This window comes from Lithobates pipiens, unplaced genomic scaffold, assembly GCF_037356315.1.
Source record: "Lithobates pipiens isolate NorthernLeopardFrog02 unplaced genomic scaffold, aLitPip1_a1.2 Scaffold_16, whole genome shotgun sequence".
NCBI classification, from domain to species: Eukaryota; Metazoa; Chordata; class Amphibia; order Anura; family Ranidae; genus Lithobates; species Lithobates pipiens.
This window is the reverse complement of record NW_027507748.1, coordinates 587,361,595-587,371,594: the sequence shown is the minus strand read 5'-3', so window position 1 is coordinate 587,371,594 and position 10,000 is coordinate 587,361,595. Positions and strand designations below refer to the sequence as shown.

Below are 10,000 nucleotides of genomic sequence, written 5' to 3'. Positions count from 1 at the left end.
GTACCTCTGAATTACACTGGTCAAGGCATATGGCAAAGGCAGAAAAAGTAATGTGTCTCCTATGACTAGCGTGCTTCGTCAAAACCACCATTTTTTATATTTGGTGGCCGGCATTTTACATGAACTAATCTATAGTGTGATTTTTATTTATTTTTTTCAAACAAGTCACTGGTGATTATTTACAGACAAGTGGAACCTCTGGACTCTGTTATCTAATTGAGGCCCATAATATGTTTGCACTTTGCTCATGTCTGTATAGCAGCTTTACGTTCATACCTGCAGGATATACGTTCACTTCATCATACAGGTAACATCTTCTCAGTTCAGTATAGTATATAACTCTCTTTTGTTTTGTCTTTTTACATGCTTTAGACTGTCATTATAAGCCTCACCTGTATTCATATTTGTTTTCTGGATACTTGTTAAAGTGTTTCTCAGGCAAATTTTTAAATATTTTTTGGATACAGTAAAAAAAAACAGCTAGATCCCCTGCTAGGTTTTATTTTGCTTTCTGTGCTCCCCTCTGCTTCCTGTACTGGTGACATAGGATTGTTTTACCATCTATACATACATTATCTCACAAAAGTGAGTACACCCCTCACATTTTTGTAAATATTTTATTATATCTTTTCATGTGAAAACATTGAAGAAATTACACTTTGCTACAATGTAAAGCAGTGAGTGTACAGCTTGTATAACAGTGTACATTTGCTGTTCCCTCAAAATAACTCAACACACAACCATTAATGTTTAAACCGGCGGCAACAAAAGTGAGAACACCCTGAAGTGAAAATGTTCAAATTGGGCCCAAAGTGTCAATATTTTTTGTGGCCACCATTATTTTCCAGCACTGCCTTAACCCTCTTGGGCATCAAGTCCACCAGAGCTTCACAGGTTGCCACTGGATTCTTCTTCCACTCCTCCATGACGACATCCTGGAGCTGGTGGATGTTAGAGACCTTGCGCTCCTCCACCTTCCATTTGAGGATGATGCCCCACAGGTGCTCAATAGGGTTTAGGTCTGGAGACTTGCTTGGCCAGTCCATCGCCTTTACCCTCAGCTTCTTTAGCAAGGCAACAGTGGTCTTGGAGGTGTGTTTGGGGTTCTGTTGGAATACTGCCCTGCGGGCAGGGAAGGGGTCATGCTCTGCTTCAGTATGTCACAGTACATATTGGCATTCATAGCTTCCTCAATAAACTGTAGTGCCTCAGCACTCATTCCGTCCCAGACCATGACAATCCCACCACCATGCTTGACTGTAAGCAAGACACACTTGTCTTTGTACTCCTCGTCTGGTTGCCGCCACGCACACTTGACACCATCTGAACCAAATATGTTTATCTTGGTCTCATCAGACAACAGGGCATGGTTCCAGTAATCCATGTCCTTAGTCTGCTTTTCTTCAGCAAACCGTTTGAGGGCTTTCTTGTGCATCACCTTTAGAAGAGGCTTCCTTCTGAGACAACAGCCATGCAGACCAATTTGATGCAGTGTGTGGCGTATGGTCGGAGCACTGACAGGCATACCCCTCACCACTTCAACCTCTGCAGCAATGCTGGCAGCACTCATAAGTCTATTTCCCAAAGACAAACTCTGGATATGACGCTGAGCACGTGCACTCAACTTCTTTGGTCGGGCCATGGCGAGGCCTGTTCTGAATGGAAGCTGTCCTGTTAAACCACCGCATGGTTTTGGCCACCATTCTGTAGCTCAGTTTTAGGGTCTTGGCAATCTCGTTATAGCCTAGGGCATCTTTATGTAGAGCAATAATTATTTTTTTCAGTTCCTCAGAGTTCTTTGCCATGAGGTGCCATGTTGAACTTCCAGTGACCAGTATGAGAGAGTGAGAGCGATAACACCAAATTTAACACACCTGCTCCTCATTCACACCTGAAACCTTGTAACACTAACAGTCACATGACACTGGGGAGGGAAAATGGCTAATTGGCCCAATTTGGATATTTTCACTTAGGGGTGTACTTACATTTGTTGCCAGCGGTTAAGGCATTAATGGCCGTGTGTTGAGTTATTTTGAGGGGACAGAAAATTTACACTGTTTTACAAGCGGTACACTCACTACTTTACAGTGTAGCAAAGTGTAAATTCTTGTTTTGTCACATGAAAAGATATAAGAAAATATTTACAAAAATGTGAGGGGTGTACTCATTCTTGTGAGATACTGTACATGTAGTCAGTGGTGGCCCATCCATATGGGGTGCAGGGGCACTGCCCCCTTAATCCATGCACCCGGCCCCTAATCTACATGCAGGGCCTCAGACGCATGGATTTCAATAGGATTTTTTTTTAAGCATGTGATTAGAACCCAAAGCTTTAATTGACTTCAAAAAATGGTGGGCTCAGGGTGCAGAGCACTGCACCCCAAGCCCACCCAGTTGTGTGAAATAGCGAATTAATATTCGCTATTGTCTTCCTGATTCACCTCTTGGCCAATCAGGAAGCAGTTCCTGTGACCCAATTGGCCAGGGATTTGTAGGACTCCCTGGCCAATCGTGTCTCAGGACACACTTCCTGTTCATCCGGGAGGAGAATTAACAGCCCGACTCTTTACAGTTAAAGCCAATGTAGTGGACTATAGTTCAATTTGTAGGGACAGTTGAATGCTCTTAACACATTGGGGTTGATTTACTAAAACTGGAGAGTGCAAAATCAGGTGCAGCTCTGAATAGAAACCTATCAGCTTCCATTTTTTTTGTCAAAGCTTGATAGAATAAGCTGAAGTTAGAAGCTGATTAGCTACCATGCACAGCTGCACAAGTTTTAGTAACCCCACTGCCTTTTAAGGTGTCAGCAAAATCTCCTCCAAAGGGCAAGAGCAATACAAAAAAAATACAAAAAATAAAAGTCAGTAGCTACAAATACTGTGACGGCTGACTTTAAATATAAGGACACTCTTACCTGTCCAGGGATCCCGCAATGTTGGCACCCTGAGCCGATTCGTCAATTAGCTTCAGGCACAGGCGCCAGCCTTGTAAGTAAAGAAAACCAGCAGTGAAACCTTTCCTACTGCTCGAGCACGAGTTGTGTTGCGCTTTCTGAATGATCCCACCGTCTTCTGGGACCTGTGTGTGTCCCAGAAGGCAGCGGGGGAAAGGAGGAGAGGTCGGAAATGTCATAGATTGACGATTGTACCCAGAAGTGGGAGTGGGTACCTTTCAAAACTTCCCCCAAAAAGTGCAAAATGTGGCAGTGGAGAGGGGGAGGGTGAAAACAAGTGGAGCTTCCTCTCTTAGGTGGAGTTCCGCTTTAAGTGTTGGCAAAAATAAATACATGGCATCTGAATATAAACTTGCATTTACAAAGGGAACGTCACAGAAAATTGTGCCATAAAACATGAAAACAAAAAAATCTATTTGAAAAAAAAAACACAGTGCACTCCAAAAAACACCAAGACCAAATTCCAGATTGCGTATAAATATAATGACAAGCCACACAGTGATCTTCTTATTAAACATTTTCTTTATCAGAAGAATTTGAAGTGGCATGGGTATTCACAGCTTAGAGGCCTCAGTATAAAGAGTCAGAAGAGTGTGGCCAGTAGGAGGCATAAGAGAAGGCTTTTGCCTCTGTTACTGTGCTCTTTATTGCCTCTCATCCTACCTATCCCACTGCACCTTCAGTGTCACTTACAACTCTGCTTCCTCCTCTCCTCTCCTTTCTCCATCGAGGGCCCCCCAAGGTTCTGTTGTTGGATGTCTCCTATTCTCAATCTACATTTCCTCCCTGGGTCAGCTGATAGCCTCCAATGGCTTTCAGTATAATTTTTATGCTGACAACATCCAAATTTATCTATCTGCCCCTCAGCTCACAACATCATTCTCCTCACGTATCACTAATTTACTGACTGACATATCAGCCTGGATGTCACACCACTTCCTCAAACTCATCCTGTCCAAAAACTAGCTCATAATATTTCCTCCCATATGTGCCCCTTACCTTCAATTTTTTGTCAATGGCACAACCATCAACCCACCCCAAAATGTCATAATGCTAATGTAATCCTGGACTCTGAACCCTCCTTTTGGTCCCACATCCAATCACTTTCCAAAGTTTGCCGCCTCAACCTCCGCATCATCTCCAAAATACACCTCTTCCTAAACAATGACTACACTATTTATGTCCTGATGTCAGAGTGTGTCTTTCCTGTAGGAGGAAGTCACATCATACAAAGGGGAATATACAATAATTCATGCAGTACAAACAACAAACACAGGGGGGCAGCATGTCAATAAACAAATAAAGTGGACTTCCCCCTTCCTACCAATTTCCTATCATTGCACTCACTCCTACCTACCCTCCTCTCTCACAATTGGAACGTTCCCCCTATTCAAATAATATATGCGTTATTATTGATATTTTATTTTATTTTTGGAAAGATTCCATCTGACTTTATGTTCTGGTGATAACATTGTCACTGGGACAGCAAGTGAGGGAACATCAACCAAATGTGGTCACTTGAAAAGTACCTTTTTATTGAAATGTATCATCACTAGGAGTTTCTTCAAATGTTTAGACGTTCTCCCCTTATGTCCATGACAGCTGAGGGTATCCCATACACTAGTAGAACATGGACCCAGAAGTGTTTTTTCCTTTTCATGTACAGTGCCTTAAAAAAGTATTCATACCCCTTGAGATTTTCCACATTTTGTCATGTTACAACCAAAAACATAAATTCATTTTATTGGGATTTGATGTGATAGACCAACACAAAGTGGAAGGAAAATGATAAATGGTTTTCAATTTTATTTACAAATAAATATGTGAAAAGTGTGGTGTCCATTTGTATTCAGCCCCCCTGAGTCAATACTTTGTAGAACCACCTTTCGCTGTAAGTCTTTTATGGTATGTCTGTACCAGCTTTGCACATTTAGAGAGTGGCATTTTTGCCCATTCTCCTTTGCAAAATAGCTCAAGCTCTGTCAGACTGGATAGAGAGCATCTGTGTACAGCAATTTTCAAGCTTTGTCACAGATTCTCAATTGGATATAGGCTGGACCATTCTAACACATGAATATGCTTTGATTTAAAACATTCCATTGTAGCTCTCACTGTATGTTTAGGGTCATTGTCCTGCTGGAAGGTGAACCTCCACCCCAGTCTGAATCTAAACGGTTTTCTTCCATTATTGCCCCTTATTTGGCTCCATCCATCTTCCCATCAACTCTGACCAGCTTCCCTGTCCCTGCTGAAGAAAAGCATCCCCACAACATGATGCTGCCAACACCATGTTTATGGTAGGGATGGTGTGTTCAGGGTGATAGCGTTTTGCTTTTAGGCCACAAAGTTCAATTTTGGTCTCATCTGACCAGAGCACCTTCTTCTACCTGTTTGCTGTGTCCCCCACATGGCTTCTCACAAACTGCAAACGGGACTTCTTATAGCTTTCTTTAAACAATGGCTTTCTTCTTGCCATTCTTCCAGAAAGGCCAGATTTGTGGAGTGCACGACTAATAGTTGTCCCGAAACACACTTTAAATGTATCAACACACCATGTGGTCTGGTGGATATGGGATAGAAATCAAACGTGCCATGTCCTGAGTTTGAAATTTGAGAAAAGAAGAATTGTTTGAGCTATGGACTTTCTGAGCTTGTCCTGAGCCGTTTCCCACCAAAGCTGTGGATCTCTGCAGCTCCTCCAGAGTTACCATGTTCCTCTAAGCTGCTTCTCTGATTAATGCACTCTTTGCCCAGCCTGTCATTTTAGGTGGATGGCCATGTCCTTGTAGATGTGCAGTTGTGCCATACTCTTTCAATTTTTAAATGATGGATTGAACAGTGCTCTGTACGATGTTCAAAGCTTGCAATGGTTTTTAACTTCTCCGCAACTTTATTTCTGACCTGTCTGGTGTATTCCTTGGTCTTCATGATGCTGTTTGTTCACTAAGGTTCCCGAACAAATGTCTGAGGGCTTCACAGATTTGCTGTATTTATAGTGAGATTAAATTACACACAGGTGGACTCTATTTACTAATTAGGAGACTTCTGAAGGCAATTGGTCCCACTAGATTTTAGTTAGGGACAGAGGCAGCTCTAGGCTTTAAGAGGCCTTAGCTAAATCTAAGGCCGCGTACACACGGGCGGACTGTTCGCCCAACCTTGTCCGCTGAACAGTGTTTGGGCGGACAGTCCGCTCGTGTGTGGGGCTTCAGCGGACAGTTTCAGCGGACAGTTGGCCGAACAAGGTCTTACGGAAATTCCGAAAAACTGTCCGCTGAAACAAGGTTTCAGCGGACTGTTCGCTCGTGTGTAGGCTTGTTCGGCCAACTAAGTCTCGCGCATGCTCAGAAAGGATTTCCACGTCGGAAGGTTGCATTGCAGTGTATTGGACGTCGAAATTTTCGATCCGTCGTGCGTGCCGAAACGTCATCGCGCACGGTTTCAGCAAACTGTTCGTCCGTCGTGTGTGGCCATGTCCGTCTATGCTAAGTTTGAGCGGACTGTTTGCCGAAACTGTTGGACGGACAAAGTTGGGCGAACAGTCCGCGCGTGTGTACGCGGCCTTAGACATGAGGCCCCACTTACGCCCATAATGGGAAAAATACAAAAAATCAACTGAGTTAAGGGGAAGGCAATCGTTGGGGGTTCAGGAGTGGGGCTAACAATTTAGGTGTGCTCTAACCTGTAGTGTTTAGATCTAAAGCTCATGGAACATTGGCATGATCAGGGAGCTGTGATATAAAAACATTTAAACAATAGCAAGGGGTTGTAAGCACTTGTTTTAAAAAAAAATATATAACAATAAAATAACAAACATATACTTACCACCACTGTGCAGTTCATTTTGAACAGAGCGTCCCCCAATGGCGCTCGTGGCTCCTCCCCGCATTGGGAAACCACCTAGGAGAAGAGCTCTCCCTGGGGGTTACCTTGCGGGCACGCTCCAGTGTCGAGCATTTGCATACATAGACACAGAATGCCAGACACAGCCCTGCCCCGCATCATTGGATTTGATTGGCAACAGCAGGAGCCAATGGCTGCGCTGCTATCAATCTATCCAGTCAAGAGCCGAGAACCCCCGGCCAGAGAGGTAGATCGCGTCTCCGGCGTGGGGACGACCGGGCTCAGGTGAGTAAAATGGGGGGCTGCTGAGTGACAGAAGTTTTTTCACCCTAATGCATAGGATGCATTAAGGTGAAAAAACATGAGGGTTTACAACCACTTTAAATAATAGAAACAAATCTTAGAACTTTCCTATTTTATGTGAAACTTGTGCTTTTTTCCCCACAGATGCTCAGTTCTGGGTTTAACTTGAGATAAGCAGTGTACAGGGGACAGCAGGGCAGAGCACAGGAGGTCAGGAGACGATACGAGGGGAGCGGGCAGGGCACATTATGGGGCACACAGCAGAACATGGGGCACATCATGGGGGCACACAGCAGAACATTGGGCAGATCATGGAGCACACAGCAGAACATGGGGCGCATAATGGGGCACACAGCAGAACATGGGGCACACAGTAGAACATTGGGTACATCATGGGGCACACAGCAGAACATTGGGCACATCATGGGGCACACAGCAGAACAGGGGGCACATCAGGGGGCACACAGCATAACATTGGGGACATCATGGGGCACACAGCAGAACATGGGGCACACATCATGGGTGTCACAGCAGGGCATAGGACACACATCAGGGCATGGGACACATCACAGGACACATAGCAAAACCTGAGGTACATCATGGGGCTCACAGCAGAACATGGGGCACTTAAGGGGCTCATGGCTGGGCATGGGGCACACCATGGGGCAAGCAGCATAACATGGGATACACAGCAAGGCTTATCACAAGGCACACAGCAGGGCATGGGGTGCACAGCGTGGTACAGGGCACACAGCAGGGTACAGGGCACATCAGGGTACATGGTACAGGGCACAGTAGGGTGCATGGTACAGGGCACAGCAGGGTACAGAGCATGGCAGGATACAGGGCACAGGGTATGGGGCACATCAGGATACAGACACAGGGTACGGGGCACAGCAGGGTATAGGGCACAGCGGGGCGCAGGGTATGGGGCACAGCAGGACACATCGGGGTTCAGGGGACAGGGTATGGGGCACAGCAGTGTACGGGCACAGCAGGTTGCAGGGAATTAGTCACATCAGGGTATGGGTCATAGCAGGGCACATCAGGATATGGGCACAGGGTATTGGGCACTGGGAACAGCAGAGCACAGGGTATGGGGCACAGCAGGGCAGAGGGTATGGGGCACATCAGGACAAGGGCACAGGGTATGGAGCACAGCAGGGCATGGGCACAGGGTACGAGGCACTTCAGGGCACAAAGTATGGGGCACAGCCAGGCACATCAGGGTACGGGCACAGCAGGGTATTGGTCACATTAGGGTAGGGGTCACAGCAGGGCACATCAGGGTACGGGCAAAGGGTATGTGGAACAGCAGAGCACATCAGGGTACTGAGCACATGAGGGTACTGGGCACAGAGTATGGGGCACATCAGGGTACGGACACAGCAGGGTGCAGGGTATTGGTCACATCAGGTTAGAGGTCCCAGCAGGGCACATCAGGGTATGGGCAAAAGGTATGTGGAACAGCAGAGCACATCAGGGTACTGGGAACAGGGTACAGGGCACATCAGGGTACTGGTCACAGGGTACAGGACACATCAGGTTACTGAGCACAGGGTATGGGGCACATCCGGGTACTGGGCACAGAGCAGTGGCGGCTGGTGAAGTTTTAGGATGGGGGGGCGCAAGACCCCGCCCATCCACGGTTGGCCCCTCCCACTTCTCATAAGCCACACCCAGAAATTTCCAAGATTATAGTATGAATTTACATAGTTAAAGGCCCCGTTATTACATCTGATTTATCTGCGTGGGTGTTCTGGCATCACATTGTAACAGTTAGATATTATTATTTCATTGTTAGAGTATTCTGCCTTTTCTATAGTCTTAAGCAAATCTGTTACCATCCCTGAATATAAGCCATTAAAGGATATCTAAACCCAGAACAAACAATTTATTTATTGCAGCTTACCAGTCCTTAGTAGAGTTGGGCTGAACACCCCCACCCCCATTGCAGTACTGCCTCTTATTCTCTCTTTCAGAATTCTGCAGTCCATGAGATTACAGAAGGCTAGTGCAGAAGCCTAGCACAAAGGTATTAATTAGAAGACATTAAATGAGACACTGTCACTTTGCCCAATCAACCTCAGCAGATAGCCTATGCCCCAGGCTTTTACACTTACTGATCTACGCAACTTCTCCACTTCCCTAATAGAGCATCCTGGGTTGTCTAAACTCCAGTGCTGGCTGATATGACAGGGTTTGGACCTGGTGATTGTCCCTACAGATCTAAGCACTGCCACATGGGAGAGGCCACCTATTCCTTGACTGACACACACTGACACACACACACACCACTTACCTGACTGTGTGCTCTCCGCAGCCGCTCCTCACACCGCTCTACTCGTCTTACTTCCTGTTTCCTCTCTCAGGTGAGATGGGAGAGAGAAGACAGGAAGTGACATCTGAGTCAACTCAGATGTCAATCAAACTGCCCGCCCGGCCGTAGTAACACATACTACAGCGCCGGGCGGAAGCTACTCAGCGCTTCAGAAAGCGCCCTGAGGCGGGCTAAACGCCCGCAAATGAAGCGCCACGCCTGCAATCTCATGATTGCATTGGCGTGGCGTTTCCCGGCGTGCAGTGTGACCGGCGCTCGAGCACTTCCTTAAAGAACTTTTTTTTTTTTTTTAAAGGGCCAGTTTTAAAACTTTTTTTTTTTTTTTTACATTTTATTTATTTTTATTTTTTTTTACCACACAGGGGGGGCGGCGCCCGGGCGCCCCCTATGGACGGGCCGCCACTGGCACAGAGTATGGGGCACATCATCCCCTCCTCTCGTCCATCCCCTCCTCTCATTCATCCCAGTTGTACTGTCCTCTCTCATGTCACACTGCTCCCCGGCAGCCCCTCCCCACCCCTCCTCTTGTTGTATGCTCACCTGGGATAGACGAGAGG

The 10,000-nt window shown here is 46.2% G+C and overlaps 1 protein-coding gene across 1 annotated transcript in view; it reads left to right on the top strand.

Moving 5' to 3' along the window:
• Window positions 1–239: 239 nt before the first annotated feature.
• Window positions 240–10,000, top strand: part of CSAD (cysteine sulfinic acid decarboxylase) — a 218,050-nt gene continuing 208,289 nt past the window's right edge. The window contains exon 1 of the mRNA XM_077483876.1: window positions 240–307. The gene's annotated coding sequence lies outside the window, so the exon portion shown is untranslated. The remainder of the gene's footprint in view (window positions 308–10,000) is intronic.